At 40.8% G+C, this 23,822-nt stretch overlaps 1 long non-coding RNA gene across 1 annotated transcript; it reads left to right on the top strand.

The window, feature by feature from the left end:
- Window positions 1-360: 360 nt before the first annotated feature.
- Window positions 361-15,716, top strand: LOC130611370 (uncharacterized). Its single transcript, XR_008975229.1, has 3 exons — window positions 361-1,535; window positions 11,579-11,750; window positions 15,674-15,716. It is a non-coding gene; the product is annotated as an uncharacterized LOC130611370 (long non-coding RNA).
- Window positions 15,717-23,822: the final 8,106 nt, after the last annotated feature.

The following is a 23,822-nucleotide window of genomic DNA, read 5'->3' as shown; positions in this document are numbered from 1 at the left end:
CCGGGCAACATCTAATAATGAAGATTGTCCAGTTATAGAAATCTGATTGTAAAATCAGTTAAGATTCCACTGTTCTTTTTCTGTAACATTTGGATCATGTCAGCTTCCCACCACTAAGAAATTGGATTCTTCTCTCATACTGGGGTAAATCAGGCATGACTGCATAAAAAATGATGGTGCTTCTGGTGTGACAGGTTAATTGAGCCCTAAACACAGCATTCCATAGCACTGTGGAGAGTATCCATCACTGATCATTCAGGCCATGCCATCAGTGCATTTTTTAATAAAAAAAAAAAGTAACATAATTTGAAGCAATAGTAAATTTTTGTTTGAGGGAAAGGGTGCGAGGAGGGTGTCAAATGAGAACTTCTGAAGCCAGCCCAGCGACATCCTCTGCTCCAAAGAAAAGTACAAGAATCCTCATTTTAGAAGGATGCGAGATAACAGATGCTGCATGTCAGGTCTGTTCTTGGTTGCTAGAAGTTAAACAGTGTTTTTAAATGGGACACTAAATACCCCTCCTTAAATGTGGGTTTGTCTCTGAGAAGCGCAGATTCTGCTCCCTTGACAAATTTTGCCGTATTCTGAACTTCCTGCGAGGAGTTCCACAGTTTATGTCCTTATTGTATGAAAACAGTATTTCCACCTACAACTTAGACTTAAGAATTTCTTTGCTGTGTTCTTCCAAAAACAAAGTAACAAAGATTCCTGGGACTCTTAGGCTGAGGCACTGAACTGCCAGCCAAGCAACCTTGATTTTGAGCCATACAGAAACTGAGGGTTACTTTGGAGACAGACATTCAATAGCAATAATTATGCAGATACTGGCAAGAATTTAAGTTACAAATCCTGACTGCAACTGACCCACTCTTCGCCTTTATAAACACTTGCCAAAAAGTCCTTGCAGGGAAAAGAACAAGCAAGGGAGGGAGCTGAGGAACACCCACCTGCCAGTAAGAACTGGCTGAACAGACTAGCTCTCCCTTCTCCCATCCCCTGCTTCTCTCTGCATTTGAACTTGCTACAGCAACCATTGTGACTAATGAATTGCGTTTCAGTTGTAACTGAACAACCTGCCTTATTCAGCATCAAATCATATGCTGCCTCAGTGTTTACATTGCACTTATAGTTATGTTGCATCAACAGTCAATCTCAGCTCCTGCTGTGTGTTCACATGGATGTGCTCCCGTCTATGTACAAATGCTATGGATAGCTTCGTTTCCCACTTTTTGTGAGGCGCTGGAAGTTAACCCAAGAAGAAAGAGGCTCACAGAGGAAGTGGGTCAGCAGGCTCTGCCTTGGCAGCAGCTGGGAGAGGAGTGAACACGCACAATGAGGAGTTGTGGGTGACTGCTATTAAGGACTCTCCATGGAGGAATGTGTTGAATACTGCTAGCAAGACTGCTGGGGAAGTTTGCACAGTCCCTCCCCGTCCTGGCAGCAGAAGCAAAGAAGCAGCCATGCGAAGGAGGAATTCGGTGCAAAAGTGAGAAGCAGGAGGTTTTGAATTCCCTCAGCTGCATATTTAGGATGAGGTGGGTTTTTGTTGTTGTTGTTTGGGTTTGTCTGGGGGTTTTTTTGTTTGGTTTGGTTTAGTGTTTTTTTTGGTTTGTTTTTTTTTCCTTTTTTTGTTTGGTTTTGTTTCTTGTTTTGTTTTTTTTTTTTTCAGACAAATCTGAAGGAGTGTTTGTGGCCAAATCCCTGCTCTGCAGAGTCTGAGCACATGTATCTGCTGTGCATTGATACAGCCTGGACTGAGCACAGGGGTTGATGCTGACAAGCTGCTGGCTTCAACTCACGAGCTCTCACTTGTGAGAGTGAAGTGTGTGAAAAAAAAACACCCCATCACCTCAGGATCCCACTGGGATAGAAGTCCTATGGGGAGCAGTGCCTTGTTTATGCACAGTTAGTCCGCCCTGAAAGGCCCCACAGGTAACAGGGATGTATTCTTAAGAACTCCCACTGCTTGTTGCCAACACTGGGGGCCTTTCTGTAGACAGGCAGCTGCTGCTGTCTTGATTAAACCTGCTTCGACCAGCTCTTTAACGAGGAGTTTAAAGCAACAGCAATTACAAGCTCTTAATCCATTGCAACGTGGGAGTGGAAGACTGTTTGCAAACAAAAATAGTTCTTCAAACTGGGCCACAAAGTGAGAATCATGGGAAGACCAAAGAAACAAAGTAGCTGATAAGGATATGGATGGGTCTGAGAGACTAATACAGGCGGGAAAAGAGCCTTCATCTTGGAGTGCAAAGAATCAGAGGCAGCAGTAACAGCTGGCTTGCATTTTCAGCTGGCGTAGGTCAGCAGAGTCTCAGCCAGTCCAGCAAGTGAACCATAATCATCTAGCAGTGAAAGCCTGTATTTACAGCAAGTTGATAAGCAGACGAGATCTGTGATGCCCCCAAAGAATACACAGAATATTTACATGAAAGATTTGGTTATAGAATTTACTCTTCATATCTGTTTCCAACCCAATTTTTGGTAGTTAAGTTTACCTGGTGCTCTTGTGCCTTTTTATCATGTAAGCATTAATACAAAAATATCTCATGTAAAACGTTAACAGAATCCTTGTGTTGTCCGAGGAATAATGTGTGATGGCAAGTAGAAGCTTTTATGAGGCTAAGAAGGCAGGAAAAATTATTTGCTCTACAGTTTGTAAAATTAGTTCTTAGGACTGGAAAATGCAGACACAAGTTAATCTGCCAAACTTCAAACACTCACAGTACTTCACCAGGGACCCAGTTCTGAGCTGTCAGCACAAGAGACACTAAAAAGAAACGGGAGAGAGGAGGTAGAGTTTGCCTTGCTTTGGAGGCTGTTCTGAACTTGTTGTGAGGCCTTAATGGTACAGGAAAGCAAACAGAGGACACAGTAAGTCTGAAAAGTATGTGCCCACAGTGAAAGTAAGGCACATAAAAAAGAGAAATCCTGTCTTGGCTCTTTCTGCTCATTCTTCATCCAACACCTGGACCATAGGGAAACAATATCTTCGGCACTACAGATGTCTTTTCTTGCCATAAAACTTTTTTAATCCCTCTCCACACAAGGAGTTAGCAGTTCTTCATGTACACCTAGGGAGAAAAACCCAACAATCTGCACAGGAAATAGAAAGCCAAGTCCATTCGTCAGGAAATAACAAGAAAGAAGAAAACCCAAAACCCAGGCAAGCTTTGCTTCTTTCATAGTTTCATCATCCATGAGTTCTTACTTCCTGACCACCAAGCAAAGGGAAACAGGAGAAAAAGGGAAACAGGAGGAAAAAAAACAAAGGCATTGTGTCAAGTATCTCCTTCACAAAACCAAGTCAATGTAACATTCAACAAGCAAAGTGGTTTAGTTTCTGGGAGAGGTAAGAAATTCGGATAAATTAATGAAGATTCTGTATTTTAGATATTTAGAAAACATCCAGAATGTGTTTGCACTGATCTTAAAACTCTCTACCACGGACTTTCCCAACCTTCCCAGGGTTTGGGGGGGAAGAGGATTTGGCTGTGTGTTTACCTTTGCTTCCTGTAAAACAAAAAAAGGTGTTTCATTTTATCTTGTTGATACATTGCATTTTAATAGAGGAATGAACTCAAATAAAAATACATGTAAAGGCAGCTCATATAAAAACTGTATTGATTAGTCTCTGTTGCACGCATGTTGAGAAATGAGAAAAAGTCAATAACCTTAAATCAGAAGGCCCTGTCAGATACCTCCATCTCATCATCTGAAAAGAATGGCACACATTATGCTGGCCGTGCACATGCTTCTTTATAAAAGCCACGACACAAATGCAATTCAAGATAGGGATCAAATAGTAACGGTTAGTACAATTTTAGTACTAGTTATCATATCGCCTAGGTTTTACTGTTTCAAAGGCGAATTCTGCTACTTCTGCTGAATAGGAAAATATAAAACAATGGTAAATTCAAATCATGTCACCAAGACAATCCAAAAGCCTTGTGCTTTTAGTGTAAGGGGTACCTTAAATGTCAAACTCTCTTACAAAGCCCAGAGTTTAAAACAGTGAAGATTAGACCTAAAAGGTAAAAAGTCACCTTCCTGGTTTAGAGTTATTCTCACAACAGCTGAATGTCAGCAGAGGTCTTGGAACAATGCGATACTCACTCTGCTAACCTGCTCCACTTCAGTTCCTAATGTTCTGCATCAGATAGTTCCACAATTAAATCCTTATCAGCCCCACTGGGGCCTGTGTCATAGCCACTTAAGGAAAAAGGAAGGTTACTTTGAGCTCTTCTTTAAAAACTAAATTAAATTAGAAAGTAATCGCAAATTATCATTTATTATCTGCATAACAGATATGGTGTGCGTGTTCTGAGTGCTTTCAAATCTCCCCTGCACTGAAAGATGAGTTCATGCAGTCCAGTATATCTCTGGAAGTCTCTGTGAGGAGGAATACGTTAGAAATTTCCATCTTTATTGCTAGTCCTTTGTTTTTTCTACCTGAATGAATTGTCTAAGCTTTGCATTTATCATATGGTTGTAGAGGCAATTAAAATACAGCTAGAAAGAGATGAGTAGTCATCCTATAAAACACAGTTAAGCAGAAGACAGGATGTATGCCTCTGCTACTTCAGGCAGGATATTAGAGAAGATGGTGTGCTCTGTACTATATCTACTCACATAGGCAGAGACAGGGCTGTTGTCCTGGGGCCTGGCACCCCATGAGTGAGTGCTCTTTAACCCAAAAAAGACCATGGCATGGGATATCACTGCCAGCCAGGAGATGAATGACTGGGTGTAGAGAAAGGATTTGAACAACAGTTAGTGTAAGTGCTACACACAGCATCTAAGCATACGCTCCCTTAACTTAGTATTAAAAGGCTCATTCTTATATATCACAATCCAAATATGAAAGTTACAGATTAAGGTGAGATTATCCAATATAAGAAAACACACACAACACCCCTCCAAACGCAAAAGCTACAAAGCTTATTTTTAGCTCAGAATGAAAAAAACAGAGAAGTAACTCCCACCCTCATATTTATTTTTGGCACGAAACCTACCCAAAGCCTCTTCTCAATGGGATTTTAAATGGTTTGGATTACAAATATATGTCAGGAAGCGGCTTCTGCAGTCATCAAGTCTTGCTACAGCAGGGAATGATGTCCTGTGATCCCCACTCATGAATTTCTGAACTCCAGAGTAGAGCACGCCATGAAATAACTAAAGAAACAGCAATGAACTATTGTCAGCAAGTCCATTTGACTTCATTTGTATTATGGAGATAAAGTACGGTAAGGTACACGTTTCTGCCTGCCTGATAGCCTGCACACAGCGTCTAGACTAGGAGAGATATGGAGCTTTGCATCATTTGTACAACTGTGTTTGCTTCATAAAGCCATGCTAGAGGATGGATTAAGGAGAATTTATAATTGCACAAGCCATATAGAGACACTGGCACTTCACTCACTAAGTGCCTCTTCATTACAGTTGAAGTGCCGTGTATTTATCATAGCCATAATTCCCAGATACAAACAGGGAAAGGACTTACTGTGTCCATGCAGAGGAGTTTGATCCACTCTATCACTTTCCTTGCATAAAAGTGTTATCAACTCTAAAGGGACATTCTGGTAAAGACCAAAATCAAATTGCTTCGTGATAGGGTAATTTCTACCTGGCTTTGGTAAATGTGAATCTTGCCCCATCCAGTCTTGTGAGAGATTGGATTAGAGTCCTCCAGAGGTTTCTTTAAACCACTAGAAGTTTCTTCTAGTGGTTTAAAGCCACTCTAGTGGCTCTTTAGTTTCTTTGCTGAAACTGATAATGAATAAGGAACTAAGCGTCATACACTAGGCATTGCTGGTAGCCAGGTACACTGAGAACTGCCTACCATGCATTTGAAACGCTTGTACCTATCTCAGTTTGCAAAAGACAGCTGTACTATTCACTATATAACTATTAACCAGACACAGGAAGATAAAGTTTTATTAAATCAGCATCTCCCTGTGCAGATGAAAAAAGCCCAAGCCCAAAAGGTGTGGGGAGTCATTCATCAAATATTTGAAATGTTTCAGGTGTGGAGAATTAAATGGGCCATCAACACAAGGCTGAGCACTCCCACCTCTCTGTCTTTTTCTCCTTTCTCCACTGATTTTTCTCCTTCTTTCACAGGTATTTCTTATGAAGGTTAACACTAGGAAGCATCTTCCAGTTCAGTAATGTCCAGTTTATTATTTATAGCTTTGAGGATATTGGCCAACAAGTTATTGTCTGAAAGGGGACAAGTGGAACACATATTCCTCTAGGTCCTGTATAGCTCTGCTAGTTACTTCTGTGTTTATTTGCCTGTATACAAAGAGTTGCATTCCTCTGATTCTTTAAAGCCATAGTAATTTCTAACCATCTAGTTTGCCAACAGCATTACTCTCACCATCAATAAAACTCCCAGATACCTTTCAACCTCCCCCACTGCTGCTACAGCTGTTGCAGATCCTGAAATGGCATTTCAGCTCTGACTCAGGCAGGATTTCAAATGCACCAGCAGATTTTGGCAAGCAGAGTAATCCTTGCAATACCTACAGTAAGGAACTCACTGTGTGAGACTGCAAAGAACAGTTAAACCCACAGCTTGACAGAAGAGACCCTCCAAGCCAGGATGAGAGTGGAGGTGAGACTGTTTTCTAAACTTCTCATCACATGTATGTAAACAACAGCATTCCCTTTGGAGCTGTATCTTCCCAACAGTAACCTGGGCTTCTTACTCAAGCCCTGCTGTTTTTCCTATTCCAAGCCAGCTAACACTTTTCATTCCCTCCAATCCTACTTGTTAGTGTTTGATTTTAAAATGTGTTCAGCCCATTCCTATTGCAGTGGCTGCATCATTTCAGAAGGCACCTGCCTGTTTCTGATCCCTGTCAGTTGCAAATGCTCCGCAGTAGCAGAAACACTCCTGTACAAGCTGTCACTTCCCTGATAACAACTGTAGACAGGTAGCAGCTTCAAAAGGACCCTGCTGCACTTCACGTATGTTTCCCAGCATACCATGAAAGCACCTTAGATCTGGCAGAAAAGATGAACAGTCATGTCATAGCTTTGCATTTGTGTCAAAACACTTTGCCGGTGCTCTCAAACACTTTTTTAAGGCCTCACATAAGGACATCAACATGTTTCATTTTCCATACTGTTCTAAGAATTTCTGCTGCTTCTTTACTGACTAGCCTCTGTCCCATAGCCTGAGGTGACCAATAACCCAGTAATAACATAAATCCACAGCTGGCAGAAAATGATACTGCCTCTGAGGGGAGGAATTCTTCCAAAGACTGGGTGGCCAGCAGCCCCACTCCTATGTCTGCCCTGGCTTCTGCAATGACTCTTGGTAAAGCATTTAGTCCCTTTGTCTCCTTTTGCAACATGGCACAGCTCCTTCCTTCGCCTGCCTAATGCTCAGGACAAGGGCTCTAACCATGTAGGTGTTCCAGTGAAAGGCGTCTGACCTCTACTGTAGCTGCCAAGAGTAACTGTAATATGGGAAATAGTAATGAGTCTGCCTTTCTCCCCTGCCTGGGAACTAGGTAAGGGACATCATCCCACTTGACATTAAAAGAAAAAAAGCAGGCACAGAAAGGAGATGGGATTTGCTCCAGGTCACACAGCAGATCAGTGGCCAGGAACAGAAGCCAGCTCCCACTTCCCTTCTCAGACCCCTCTTCCTCCTGCTCTCTGCGGATCATTTCAGTGTGTACTTTAATCACTAGACCATGTTTGTTTTCATGGTTGTGCATTCCTCCCATAAAGCACACCCACATGATATTGGATCCTCTTTGCGTTGGCAGGGCAGGTGGGTGGATAGCAAGGAGAAAATGATCAATTCCCTGAGTCCTTTCCCAGTTAGGAATCCTGCTTGACTCTGGCACTGAGTTTCTTAGAGGGGGTTTCTAGACTTTCTGACTCCCTGCCCCACTAACACTCCCTTGTCCTGGAGGAAAGGAAGCATGCAGAGCAGTTGAAACCTGAACTGGCAGACAGGAAATTCAGTGCACTGTCTGAAAATGACACAGTGATAAGGGGCTGAAATGCACAGAGTCCTGAAGTGAGGGAGGAGAATAAAACCCTCTTCACAGCATTGGGATTTATCTGCATGTCACTGTAATTCAGCATGATGCGTTCTGGAAAGGCCCATGCATGCATTTGCTAGCTCGCATTTGAACTTCAGTGAAAAAGGAGTTGACAGCCTCACTGCACCTCTTGCTGGGTTCCGAGCACAGCTTTCTATTTGAAAACACAGCACCTTGTGCAAACAGGCTTCCTTTGTGTCCAGCATGAGGGAGTGGAGGGGATTGTGTTTTATTTGACACAGAAGCTTGCAGGGCCAGAAGGCTCAAGAGAAGAGACTACCAGAAACAACTGGCTTCAGCCAAACAAAGGAAATGATATTTTAGAAGCAGGAGGCCTGAAGACAGCCACACTGCACCAGAGGGAAGCAGCAGAGGTAACAGAGCAGGGCAATAAACTTCAGTGAGTGACAGCAGCTCTGCTGCTTCCATTTGCAAGAAAGATGCATATGAAAAGAGCAGCCCAAGGAGCAGACTGTGGTGTATCCCACAGGGAGGGGGCCTGGAAGGGAGAGGCAGGCAATGCTTGACTCTGATTTTTAAGTATTTCAAGTTTTGACCCTTAAACACTCAATTTTATGAGTCAATACCTTTTCTGTTTAACAATTAAATGTTTTTAGTCATAAATACTATGTTCCTGACAATCCTTTGAGGGGATAGCATGCAGACTGTGTTTACTTCACCTCTTCTAGATTTAGCTTGCAAATCAAAAGGTTGGTTTGCACTGACAGCTACACTGTAAGCTATGCAGCTCTTGCAAGGCTGCCAGGGCAAATATGTCTTCCCACAAACAGGAAAGAAAACCAGGTCCAACCATCCTTTCACTACAGTTCACTGGTTAGAGACTGTGGGAAGGAGGAAGTCTGCTTGCAGGGAGTTATGGTTCAGCAAGAGAGCACTCTGCAAAAGCTGTGCCATGACCACATCTGTAAGGGCAGCTCTGCCCATTGGAATTAGGAGTTTCATGATCCAAAGGACAATGTGAAGTGGCATTGTCTGTTAGCCAGAAACCAGATGTATGAAATCTAGTTCTCATATATGAAGATATATGAAATCTTGGGTCCTTACTTCATCTACACACAGGTTTATCTTCATGCTTGGAAAGTCTTACCTTCACCTTCATGCTGCATCAGTGTCAGATTCTTCTGCTGTACTCTGAAATGCAACAGGGTAGGGAGTCTGCAGGGAATGCCAGTAAGGTTAATAAAGATCAACATAATAAATTATAGATACACTAACTACAGAATCACTCTGGAGAGAAAGGATACAGTGGAAATGTTGATGTCTTCAGTGACGGGTGTCCTTACTACTTTGCTACTTCTTGGCAAACAGCCATCCAACACTAAGCAGCCCTCATGAGAAGATTCAAAAGGCTTTGTTACCAATGGATAGCAATCTGAACAAAGAAAACCCAGATTTAGCTCAACTGAGTTGAACTTTATCTCTGAGACCCACGCCTCCTGTGACACATTGCCATAGCAACAGGAAGGCCTGTGCTAGAAAGGGTGCTGACTTCTTTCTATCCTTCATCTTTGGTGGTTTCAACCATCACTTTTTACCACAGCCAAAACTTTCAGGGAAAATAAGATGGGGCAGGGACAGGGAAATAAAGATATCTGGAGAGGCAGAGCTTAAGGAAGATAACCTGTGCCTGCTGGGGCAGTCCTGTGCACTCCCGTCCCTCAGATGCCATTGGCATCTTAGCCTTGCTCACTGTAAGCTTTGGACTTTCTTCTAAAAGATTTCTCATGTAATTTGCAGTTCACTTGGGAAGGCCCGACTGAGAATGAAACTCTCGTTGTCACGCACAAGTGTGTTTATTGTGAAATGAAGTGTAGTAATTGGATCTAGCAGGCTTTGAAGCTCAGTGTCTCTCTCAGAAGTATAGATTCCCCAAGGACAAGTTCATGCAGGTGGGCACCTTATCCAATCAGATGCCATACTCATGTGTAACCAAATCAAAGCTAGGACAAGAGGGACATTTTACAGAGCTCACTTTTTTATTGTTTCACTGGCTGGTGTGTTTGAACAGAAATTTTCCCCAAATTGCCCTTCAACAGTACAGAGGCTACATGTTTTCCTGAGATGCACATTAAAGAAACTGCAATCATTGTGACAACACACCCTGTAAATTTGATACGTCTTTTGGATGCTAATGCTGGCAACCCATTGCAGTTAATTGCAAGTTTTACTTGCAGATGGCAAATGAAGTCTCACTATAAAAGAGATTTCTGATGTAGGCTACTATGTAAATATTTATGTTATTTCTATGGAGGAATGCCTTACAATCAGACAAACCACACAAAGGCAAATGAACTCATCAAAAGAAACCACAACTGAAAAGCAAACATTGAAAAAGAATAAAAAGCCTCCCTTCTGAGAGAACCTAGGGCCCAGGTAGCACTGCGGTGTTTTCCCTCAAGACAAGATTCATTTTCTAGTTCGCAGGTGCTTCTAGATTATAACAGGATGGAACATCTGGCCCAGTCCACCTTAAATCTCAGGAATCTGCTTTTTTCATGGAAGCAGGGTGTTTTGTCAGGCACAAATGACAAGAAAGGCTGTATTTACTGACACAGTTGTTACAAAGTAGCCAGGACAAAACCACCACTCACACTCAAACACAACAACTTTCAGCTGTTGTGATTCATAACACTCAAACCTGCTCTGAACCAAGTATTTTGTCTCCTGCTCACAGTTTACAGTCTTTATTCCTAGATGTTCAGTAGCAGCAGAAAGTCTGTGTTTTGTCAGTTATGGTTCATTTATTTCAGTTTTGGTTTTTAACACTATCACATATCACCGGCACCAAATCATTAGAAATATAATTACGTTTATTCATCTTCTAACTCCAAATATTAATAGATCTTTTTCATTACAAATATTAACAAGAACACAATGTGCCGCAAATACAGTCACATTTGGCCATTGAACTGTTTTTCTAATAGTGCATTGTGAATCGAAGCATGATCCCACAAAAAAAAAGCACTGTCCAAAACCTACACCCTATGCACGAGGTATAGATATGGGCTGCCTGCCAACCATGGAACTTCCCAGGGGTTCTGCTTGATCACAGTAACAGAAGTTGTCAGCAATCAATATCCAGAGGGTCACTGGACTAAGCAACAGTGCTCGTGTCTTGTCAACCCTTTGGTATCTGGTTTGGCAAAACTCCATACTAGCAAAATGCAGCAAAAAGACAGAGCTCTTTATGGCTAGAGAGGTACTAGGAGAGATAAACACAGCTATAGCACCGAAAAGCAAGTTTAATAATTGGATTTAAGGTCCTCCATTACATTCTCTTCACCAAAAGCATTGATTTATTCACATACCAGGGAATCACCCACAACAGCCTCCATCCAGACATCTATTTTTGATGCATTCATTAAGCAGTCTTTAACTATTTTGTTTAACTAACCGTTTTGTTTCAGAAAGTTCTTTTGAGTTATATTATTTTCCTTTTTTTCTTCTTTTCTCTATGTAGCAACTAAGTTTCAGCTATTGTTTTTCCCCAGATTCCCAGCTTTTGGAAAGAGAGTTTTGAGTGAGTGTGACCATAACTGGGATACTGCCTTCTCATAGAAACCTGTGTACCTCAGACTGGAGGTTCAGAACCAGTGGCCACAGTAGCTAGCAAAATAATTTGTGATCAAAATAGCTCAATCGGGACTGAAACAGAAATGTAATGTAAGCCCCTGGTTTCCTTCTTTCATATTAGTTCCTCTTGGGAGAAATACAGTAAGTAGCATAGTAGGATTAAGGCACCAACACAGGAAAACTGATATCTGAGCCCAAATATCTCTCTGTCTGCAGCAACTTGGATTTCAGTATGATGATGCAAATCATAACCACCCTTTGCTGCCAAGGGACTTTGGAAATAACAGATTTCCAGGGCAAAATATAAATGACCTTCATCTCTGCACAGCATATCAGACTACTCTCTTTTCCCCAGCTTAGGACCCTACCCTTATGCAATATTATCATACACATCCCAGAATCCATACACTGGTGGATGAGCCTATGCTTGTCTTAAGGTGAACTTGAGTTTGTCAGACCAGGCAGAGCTGTGGTACAATGGCTTAATTAATTCCTGGGAAAATGCAAGGAATGTCCTGAGGAACTCTGAAAACATGATTGACAGGTTTGTGTAGAAAAGCTTGGAGTGTAAAAGCGAAAGAGGATGGGAGAACTAACAGGAGCAGTAGGCAGAAGATGGTGCTGTGACTCTCCAAGAACCCAAAAGCCAAGAACAACCAATCCTCTGAAGCACTCAGAAAAAACCACCCCAAAACCACAGAGCATGTTTGGCAAACACTGAAACAAAAATGTCACCATCTTGCCAAGTTGGCAGAGAGAGACATGATGTGTGATCATTGTAATGAACCCTGGCTAACACTAGTGCGTCCCTAGCAGAGCCTGGTAAGGGAGGCTGGGCTGAAACGATCCAGGGTGCCTCCAGATCATCGCAAGGTATCTGTCAAAGTCATAAGAAACCTTCCTCTCACAGATGAGGGGCGGAGAGAGGGAAACCTTTCATTTTTTATTGTATTTTTTCACTGTATTTTGTTTCTCTGGAAAGTAAGACAACTAAGTCAGAGTACAGTCTAATGGAATTAGTCACAGTTGCTTCTGAAGTCAAGGAACTTGAGGTTCCTGAGCTCTCTAATGCTTTTTTTCCTATCTGTAAGTATGTAAAATAAAATGGAAAACTCTAACTATGATGGTGATGAAGACCATGAAAATTGTTATATCTGAAGTGGCTTCTATGGCTGCCAGTCAAGCCTGAGAACCATCTGCATTAGAGTCTGTGTTAAATCCACAGCAAAACCACGGTCCGTAAAAACCCTACGGCAACTGGCTCAGACAACACATTTCAGAAATGCAAGTATGAAATATGGGTCTTCTTCTTCCATGCGTCACCTACACAGATCATATAATGCTTGTACAAGTCATTGCAGAAGACTGACTTGGAGTTTCCCTTACGTTCATGTGACCTACAGGTAGCATCTTCCTGAGCAGAAAGGAAGCTGCTTTTTCCTCTAAGCAGCACAACCCAATGCTGTAAGCTTGGAATGCTGCGCTGCAAAGTGGAGCCAGCAGTTCCAACAGCACCAACTGCTACCATTGCTATTCACAGTGCATCCTACTTTATTTTGCTTTATATAATAGACATAATGCAGGAAGCAGATGCCATGGCAAGATCACTTCAACAACTCTGGTTTTTACTGATCTGAATGTCACAAGTTTACTGTGAAAAATTTATACTAGTTAGCCACTGAAGCAGTGCGTGCTATTGACAACATCCTAGGTGTGCAATGAGACAGTGAAACAAACAGGCAGCTCACACAGCAATCTCCTTCCTTCAGTAAACTGGTGGGAATAATATTTTAATTAATTTACCAAATAAATGATCTTTCTATGAGTACCACAGTCTGAATGCACTCCTGTCCACTGGCAGCAATGTGTTTTGAGTTGTGACCCTGTCCTGTAATCCTGCAGGTTAGACAGTCAGATGAAGCTCCTATCAGAACAAGGGAATCTTCCTCAGGCAGTGTGAAGTATTTTGGTAGGGATGTGAATGGCACAATGCGCTGCCATATGTTGACCTGCTATCACACTGATGGAGCTAGAGGTGTCAGCCTATAGATTAAGTAGAAGCCCTGTGTTCTTACCTTACTAAATGACTGTAATAAATTAATAACATGAAAGATCCCATAATGTTATACATGACAAGTACAGTGTTCATATAATTCTCTTGGCAGAGGCCAAAGCCAGGTAATTATCCTCTGTCTCCCTTGACTTGCTCTGTGTGGACGGTGGCTCAAATACTACTTCTGCAGTGATGCTGTTAGGAACTGTTTACTGTCAGTACTCTCACAAGCTACCCCAAAGACAAACACGATGCCTTTAAGGTTTGTTCTCTTTCCTTGTTTATGAAAACATGTTTGATTTCAAAGGACATCTTTGCTTGAATATCACTATTCAAGGGAGAAATGTGGTGAAGCACTCATCTGTGATTGTTTATGTCAAGCACTGACCAAACAGCTGACAAGTGCTCTTTGTAATGCTACAGATGGGGAGAGCAGCGTAGAAAGCTACTCCTCTATTCATACATAAGGACCAATTTAAAACTGGGATATTACTCAAGTATCTATAAAGACATCCAGAAATACAAAACTATTTCTTTTCTGAAGTCAACTGAGAAAATCAGACTTGGTTTAGATGCACAAAAGATCATAAGCTATGCAAAAAAGAAAAGCTAGGGCAAATGCTGGTGGCTGCATTATTAAAAAATGTGGTAGTTGTACACTTAGCCTAAATTTCACATGAAACTGATTTCAAACTAAAGTTCCAAGAGAAGGTCCTGGGACAAATCCTTATCTTCTATGAGTTACTATTTATTGAAATTTTAATAAACGTTCATTTCACTAACTACAAGAGTATCTCACATGGCAGGAAAGTAAAGCTTATCTTGGAGGAAAAGTCTGCTTATCTTGTGCTGCTCATCCTCAGCAGATTTGCTAAAAACAGACTAAGAACTTCTGAATGATCAACTTTAATTTCACTTTGTGAGTCCGTTCATTGAAGCTAACGCCATTTGTGATTAGCACTATAGCATATAAGGTCATCTGTAAATAAAATTCTACAAGTATCATAAATACACAAGTAACAAGAGTTTGATCACATGCAGGGGACCCATTCGCTAGGCAGTAGGTATGGCCTCAGTCCTGTTTTCAGACTGAATAGCTGTGCACCAGAAACAGACCTCAGAAATGTCAAACCAAATCTTCTGCTATTATATTATTCCTCTATTTCTCCATTTGTTCTGTAATTTGTATGGAGAGCAAAATTTGGACGATTGCATTGTCATGCTAGCAATAAAACCACACAGTGTTCTTCAACTCCCTTGCACCAAGATGAATTATTTTGCAACTTTGTACATGCTGTTAAATTGTGAACTAGGGCAATGGGCAAAAAATGCATTTATTATATAATAGAAAGTACTTTAGATATATACCATCTCCCCACTGCTCCTCTGACAGGTGTCTCTATTTGACCTGTTCCTGACTCCTGCTTTAGATGTTGAGATTAACCCAGCTGAAATGTTACCCACCCTAAGTATGCTGCATTAAGGGTGTTACGTTCCTCTATTTAAATGCCAGCTTTCAGCTCTATTCCTTTCTTAACACTGCCTGATAGCTATTCCCTGTACAGAGAAATCATATAAAACGTCACAAGTTTGGCCCATGTGTACTGCTTTGGCACTTATCTTGGAAGAAAAAAGAAGACCAGCGTTTGCTAAACAAGTGTCTGTAAAGATGGTGCAAGAGCTGATAAGGGGAGAACAAGAAAATGAGGTAAGCCAAGTACTGTAAATAGTTTTAGAAGACCAGCAGGGTCCTGAGCTTTCACCCAGCACCTTCAAGTGTGAGTAAGGTAAAGTGAAACAAGGCAATGTCAAATTTCCTGCTGCTACTCTACAAAAGTCTTGGCAGAAAAGCTTCAGTAGTCACAGAACCCCAGTGTCCCCTGTGCCCCAGAGACCCTCTACAAGGTATTTTCTTGCAGGCCTTAGGGAAGCCTTCAACAATTTCTTTCATTTTACACAGGTTTCCAGTTAACTTTAAGGAGCAACTCAGAACAGCTATGTGAAGTAGGTTATGTACCTTAAGGAACACTGGCATTTTGTGTAAGTGTGACCCCTTAGTATCTCTTACCACATTGCTGATTTAGTAACACTTCAAGAATGCACAGGTACATTTAAGGTCAAATACTGCTACAGAAATATCAACCTGACCATAGGCACATAGTCTTTCGACAGCCCTCAGGATCGGAAGACTCTTGCTGGTAGGATTATTTTAGAAACCAAGCTTGGTCAGATACACAAGATGGAAAACTGCAAAACTGGCAGTGTGATTTCCTTGCCCACTGCAACAGCTTCCATAAGCATTTTATCTTTTATAAAGTAAATGCTGGTATCAAACTTAAGCATGTTACAAATGGCTATATTTAATGGCCTGCTTATATGGGTGTATCTGACTCTTAGTAATACTAGGAAAGAAATGCATTGTAGATATTGATTGCTGGTGTAATTATGAGTCATTTCCTCTGATATAGTGCTTGTGCCAATGAAGGTTAGAATGCCCAAGGCCCTGTTTTAGGCTAAAAAAAAAAAAAAAGAAATAGAAAGGGAGTGTGCACTGTAGAAAGGCAATGACTTCTATTCAGAAAACATCTCTGTTAGGATAGCTTGGCTTTCAGAAGAAAAGATTTTACATCCCTTCTAATACAGTTTGACCTGGTACCATCAGGACAGTTAGTATGTTCTGTGCTTCTGTTCCCTTTGAGAAATTACATGTCATGTGGACCCTATTTTCTCATATGGAGTTTGACTTCTGTTCTAATTGTTCTATTGTTGAAAATAAAAATTTTCACTCAGTGGAAAATGGAGAATGATGGAGAATTGTCACACAGATACTCTTAGGGAAACCAGTTAGATTGTTTATGGTCCTGACTAGGATGCTGAAATCAGTCATACTTATAAGTAGTGGTCCAATACATACTTAGAAACAAAGAACTCCTTGATGTAGATTAGACTTTATGCCCGAACTTATGTTCCCTAGGGACAAACTAACTGCCAAATGCAGTGTATGTCCCCAACTGTCCTCCATGACTAAGATCTTGACCTCTTCAAAGAGGATTCTGACTGTTAGCAAGTCTTCTCTTTTTTTTTTTTTTCCTCTCATAATGAGCACAGCCCTTCTCCAAAAAAAGCTGGTGTCGCTTTGCAGATGGTAGACATCTGCAAAAGAAATGCATCATCTTGTATTGCTCATGTTATTACTATAGGCACAGAGCCATTTATGTGTTACCTAACAACTACCTCGTTAGAGATGAAACTTATCCTGTGAAGAGAGCTAATACCATGCATCCCAGACATCACCCTAATCCTATTGTGACAGCCTGATTAGCATTTATGCTAGCCTAAGACCTTTTACCTGTATGTGCAAATACGAACTGCCACATCTACTAATGTGAAATGCTTTATATAACAGACAATGCCCTGCCCTGCAAGTGCATGGAGAGAGAGCTTGTCTGCATTCTATCATTTGGTATTCAGGAGTTTATTTAATACTAATCTGGAATGGAGATTAGAGTGCAAGAACAGCAGTGATAAAACCTGACTTCAGAAATCAAGGCATGATTCACCTGACAAAGCTTTGAAAAACATAATCTGGATTGAATGAGAAGCAGCTGTATTGGCATCACTTGGTGATTCTCACAAGAGAACATGCACCTTACGTATGCTACCAGAGTGGTTATGGCAAAGATTAAAATATTAATGTAGTGCCAAAAGATTTCAGAGCTGAACTTTAACATCCTGCATGAGGCAACTACTCAGATATGTCTGAGTAGTTGCCTCAAAACAACCTGATCTGGTTCCAGGGTATTATGTATCCCCAAGCCTTGATCCAGTCTTTGGGAATAAAGCAGAGGATCTATTCAGTTCAAGAACAATGAATCTGCCTCAACAGCAAGACATTTTTAGGACCTTTTCTTTCTCACTGCATTTCAGCACCATCTTAAGATCATTATGCAAAAATAGAAACATTACTTTCCTCATATTTTTATCCTAAAATATTTTGAGAGACATATAAGGCTGAAAACAAAATCAGAGGTTGAGATTCTGTTACTAGCCTTATTCTTCTATGCCTTAAATCTAGCTGCAACTAAAAATGCTGAGGAAACAGAAGGTAACCCTGAAAGGCAGGAGAAAATGCGGTGTGTTGCCTTAAACTATGCTCAGGGGTGTTTTTTAAGTGGAATTTTTCCTTCTTCTGTTTGAGTGACTGTCTACCTGTGGGGTTTTTATGCAATCAGCATAATCCTGCTTAGATGCCTTTCAGCTAGAGGGAAGTTTAAGGCACTGTACTAGTACTGCTCAAGTTGTTTCAGACAACTTGACTTCAGAGGTAGTTGCAGTTCTTTAGCTGGTGATACAACTGGACAGTTTGTGGAATAGCAGACGACAAAGTCTTCTGGTTACTCTTTAAGAACAGGGTGTAAATAATAGAATCTAAGTGGAACAGTGAGGGCTCCTAGTAGGAAGCCGAAGACCCTCTTTTGGGTCTGATGGAGGGGATTCTGAGCATGAAGTTTCATAGCACCAAGTCTTCTAAGGGGAAATATCCCCAGCAACTGGCAGTCTTCTCGGGCTACATTGCAGATGGGTCTTCTCCAAAATACATGCTGTATGCCAGTTACAAAACAATGCAAATACTGTTTGCAGAGCTATTATTGCTTCTTTAACATTGCATTTCCTTTACTGCCATAGTTTCAAATCTCCATTTATTCCCTGGTTTTATTTTCTCCCCTAATGAAGACAAAAGCTTACATTTTATTTATAACTTGCACACATCCCCCATTGCATTATTCTGTTTACTATGTCACCTACTTGGTCCAATTTGATTGTGCAGAAATGGAAAGAATGGCAAGATGCAACTTCTGTAGCCTTGAGCTCCAAGGAGCTACCTTTGCCCTGTTTGGATAGAAGCAGGTACCACTCTTGTGGCAAGGAAGAAGAGGAGCAAAGGGTTATAAAAGACCTTTTATGCTTCTCATGGGTAACTTGTTTACTGTTTGGGGACGGGGAAACATTCATTAAGTTGCTAACTGCAGCAATTCTGGTTATTTATGCTTTAGATATGTTCAGTGGAAAAAAATCTGTTTAGCTTGTGACTAAATGTGAAATGGAGCTCCATGTTGATAGAATGTGGTTTCTCATAACTTTCGTATGTGCTTGAATGTTCCTGTCAGGCATATTTATACATTTTTAAATAAAAGCAGATTGAGGGATGGATTTTTCCAATTAAGATAACCATTTATTACTTGCTACCAAATGTTTAGCCAGAGACATCCTAATGTTCTAGTATCTTCTATTCTACTTTTGAGTATACTGGTTTTACACTTGCATTACTCTGCATAACATGATGGTGAGTCTTATCATTAACATTAGTATAAATGAAAATAGAACAGCTGATCTTTTAAAATAGCTAGGTATGTGATGGTTATGCTATTATTTAGAGGCACTGGGTGACGGATATGCTTTAAATGCCTTGGCTAACAGTAATGTTTCAAATTAAAACAAATACTAGTGATACCATGGCAAGAGTGTAAAAGAACAGGCAATTAATCCTGATGTAGTCCTTAAAACCCTCTTGTTTTCTGTGATTCTGATCAGCTGAGAGTCTCTCTTCTGAATTGAAACATCAGATTTGACTGGACAGAATAAAAAGGTTAAAATGAGACATTTACTGCACACTGTAAGTGCAGTCATTTTATACATGGAAACATACACGTTAAATTTAAAGTTGTCACTTCAAAGATGGAAGATTTATTTCCAAAACTACACGGGAAGTAACTGCCAGATAACGTCTAGGAATGCCATTAGATTGTGGATGACAGTTCCATTGTGTGTCAAACTGACATGCTATCTTCATTAAGTCTCTTTGCGTGGATATTTTCATGAATGGGTTAAGAGCAGTCATGTGCATATTTTCTTAGTTCTGTGCATGGAACAATTACCGATGTGCACAGCTGTGACAAGCTGAATCCCAGAGCAGGACAAATGCTGAGATCAGTGTTAGAGTTTTTTCCAGGTATAGAGATGGTTTTAGTGCCAAGACTCTGAATTTCTGGACTGTAATTCTACCTCTCAAATTCTGATTACTTGTTTTTCATGCCTGTGGTTTATGACATCACCAGAAGAGCCTTAATAGTTAGTTTTGTAAAGCCTTACTATCTAAAAGAGGAAGGAAAGATACTTCTTTTTTTTTCTTTAAGACTCCCTTACAAAATACTCTGTGACAAAGAGAAGGATATTTTAAGGGACTTGTATTATGTGCTTGTATTGCCTAACTGTGAAAAAAATATTGATTTGAGGTGCATTTTGCCTAGTGGTGTTATCCATCATCATAAATACGCAGCATGGAGCAATGCTTTGACCAGAGAGACTATTGAAGCGCATTCCCTTAGTGTGCCACTAATTATGCCCATTTTCTGTAGCCTACAAATAAGTAATAAGTCTACTTTGTGGTTTTTAAATCTGGGTCTAATGGTTCCCTCAGAAAACCCCAAGTAATTCTTTGCAGACTACCTCTCCTTAATGATGCTAGCATAAGGGGCAAATTGATAAAAGTTATTTATGTTGCTTTTCAGTGATGAACATACAACAGCTGTCATTATAGCAATGGCTATTACTGTCCTGTTGCATCAGGTTTGAATCTTGGGATTTGACCTCAGTAGCAATTTTAGACTGTAAACTTTTTTCAAAGACTGACTACAAAACATAACTGTCTGCTATGTTATTTCTTTAGTTTGACAGCTGAAGTCCTCTCTTGACCCCACACGATGCTTTCAAGTCATAGAGAATTTCTAGTGCATCCTGTAATAATTCTGCCTCAAATACCAACCAGTGAACAGCCGTGTCAGGAAAAGGGGAATGCTGCCTACAGAGGGTTATTTTGCAGTCTTTCTATGATGCTGAAGCTCCACCTACTCTGTGAAATGCCTTTATAGTTAAATCTCTAGTTTACTTGTTCTCATATTTGCATAGTAGAAGTAGCATTAATTTAACAGAGATACCATTGCTGCTGTTTTTAAACCTGGGAGTAAACTTGATCCAAACTGCCTGTTCATTTTTGTGCAAACTACCCAATGAAGTCAATAACTGAAACTTGTTTCAGTTATTGATTTTTTGTGATATGCCATTTTTAATTTATAGATTAAGGAAAAGAAATGCATGCACATGGCCCATACACATCTGTTAATGGTAAAAAAGAAAGGGGGAGGACGGGGGGAGATGTTTCATGTAATGTACTTGTAGTTCATGTTTTTGGAATGCTGCTACAAGTGAAATGGTGCCCCTTGCTTCTCCTGTACTCTGCTCTGTCACAGAGTTGGAGAGGGATTGAGATGTCTATTACACTGACTTCTACGTGAGTACTTTCTTTTACTTACCTGAGGATTACTGCATGAAGGATTACTCGATAGAAATAAAGATATACTGTATCTCTAATACAAACTACTCAGTATATAATAATTCATGCTATTAGTTCTATGTAACAATCTTTCTTCACATATCTTTTTGTTCCAATGTTATGCAATGTTAGCTTTTAGGGAAAAGAGTTGCCTTACATTAAATGTTCTGTGTGAGACTATAGTTCAACACATACAAATACTGTTTTGCAAGTATTTTGCTGTATTGCTGAGATGATGACAGATTTCATAGGAAAGTCTGCTTATAAAAATGGACAGCTGCATCTTATGAGTTAGTGTTATAGCTTCCTTGTTCAATATATAATGACCTGTGCACTCCCAGATCTCTTATTATGAATGCTATAAGTGTAATTTTTACAAGGTAGCTGTCTATCTGGATGTTCTTTGTAGTGAATGGAAAGAAATAGACACTTGTGTAAGACCTCTGGGAACCAAGACTAATTCTACAAACTATTTCTGACAGTACTAATAACAGTATGGCATCCCAGTCTCTTTCCTCTGTAGGAAGTGATCGGACACTAATCTGGCTGAATGCAAAAGAGTTTACTTAACTGCTCAGGATAGAGACTCAGAAATTCCCTAGTGCCGGAAATCCAGCTGGTGGAGATGGTATAAAATAAGACCACATCTCATGAAACCACGTTTTGTTGTCTTTGGGGGTTACTTTTTTCTGGGACAAGCTCATTGAGAAAGTTGATGGCAGGAGGAGGGGAGACCCAAGGAGAAAGCAGATGGCTCACAAGTATGTTTATCCACATTTGTCAACCAGCAGTTGAAAGGATGGAGAAACAAGGTGGGAGTCTCGCAAGATGTTCTGGTTTGATGGATGATAAGAGATCCTGCCTCTCTCATACAGCCACTAGTTGATTTAATCTGCTAAAGTTGTGTGATAACAGATGCAAACTTACTTTTCCTCTTATCATAAAGAGTATGCTACCTAATGTGTTCAGAGATTGGCTATTGTCAGGATAAAGGATATTTTTTCTTCTGAGGGTTATCACAAGCAAATACTCTTAGTGAGAGGCTAGTTTTCTATTCCAAAAAGGTCTGAGCTGAGCATCTGTACGATCTGCAAAACCCGAATTTAATATTGGCATCTTCTTGGATGAGTGATCTTATGTTGGAGGCGAAGGGGAAACACACAGTCCAAGAATGTTTGTCTGCAGAATAGTAGGGACTGGTGTGAACTGGGAGAGGAGGGAGTCAAGTAATAGCCCATGGCATGGTTGAGCAAGGTTGCTCTCTGCAGATAATCAATCCAGTATGAGGCTAGGTAGACCAAAGGAGCAGAGAAGGCATGTTTTCAATCACAGTGCAATAAGCAATTTTGTTGTTTCTTTTAGAGAAAGGTTTCTATAAAATGAAAAGGGGGAAGGGATTGCTCAAGCAGAAAAGGATAAAAGAATATGATCTGGCCTGGAATGATCCTTGGGACCACTAACAGCAAAACACTGGAATGGACTGACTGAATTATAATATTGTTGAAATACTGGTGTCAAATTGTGTTCAAAGGGTATTGTCAGTTTAAGCAATCTATTCTCTGCCTAAATGGTTTCTACCTGGCAGTTTTCTGCTAAAATGTCTGTCATTAGCAGTCCTTATGTGTTCACTACTCTAGGTATTTTTAATTTCATTTTAAATGGCAACTACAATTAGCCAACTAAGCCAAATTATTTTGCATGTTATGACAAAAGTCTACTTCAGTTTAAGTGCTTTTTGCTAATACCAATGAAATGAAAACATAAACAGTAGGCTACACCTGAATAAAATAAAAGCTTAAATTTTGGTTTTTTTTCCTAAGAACTTTATCCTCCTTAAAGCACAGATCCCAAAGCAAGTAAATATTATGCTCAAGCAATGAGGGCTCTTAGCAATCCCTGTAGTTTAGGAAGCTGCTGGAGGACCACTGTTAAGACATGATAGTCCGACAAAGACAGGCTTTGTTAATTGTAATGTAAATCTAGTTCAAAATGGACTTCCACCTTTATCTTTTTTCTGTAAACCCCATATTGAATTCACACGATCCTTGATACTGTAGCTGAGTGTCCATCGCCTCTCAGATCTTGAAGAGTTGCTGCTGTGGGTGTTGGTGTAGACAAGTTTAACTTGAAGATTTCCTGTATATGTGAACAAACATGCAAGTCATTAGAACAGCTTTGGTGTACTGTTTGTGTGAGTTGGGGGTACTTGGAGGGAGCCATGTGAAGGGAGGCCTAGCAGAAGTGGTTCAAAAGGTGAACATCCTCCTTCCTTCACCCAGCATTTCTTCACCCACAGCTCTGTCCTGGCTTTTGCCACAAGTGAGATGGCAAAACCATGACAACGCCTGAGAGTAGGAGAACTGTGAGAACTCCTGGCTCTGTGCCTTCTGAGTAGGCTCTGGTCAGCTCCCTAATGCAAAAATGGAACAAAAGCCCCCACAGATTGTAGGGGATTGACAAAATGTCCTTTCCTTGCTGTCTTGGTTTCCCATCTGCCTTCCTACAGGTACTTCCCGATGCATATGCAGGCCAAACCGGGGGGAAAATCAAAACCTCGCACTGATCAATTTCTCCTGTATGGCAAAAAGTCACCCCCTAAGGGACCACCGCCGCCGCCGCCCTGCCCCGAGCCTCAGCGCGCCCGAGCCCGAGAGCCTCCTCCGCGGGTCGGGCGCCGGCTCCGTGATCCGCACCGCATTTCGCAGGGGACCGGCAGCGC

This window comes from Pezoporus wallicus, unplaced genomic scaffold, assembly GCF_028554395.1.
Source record: "Pezoporus wallicus isolate ANWC-B61680 ecotype Strahan unplaced genomic scaffold, APGP_CSIRO_Pwel_v1 scaffold_8769, whole genome shotgun sequence".
NCBI lineage: Eukaryota > Metazoa > Chordata > Aves > Psittaciformes > Psittacidae > Pezoporus > Pezoporus wallicus.
Note: the sequence above shows the minus strand (reverse complement) of the source record. Positions and strands in the feature narration are given on the sequence as shown.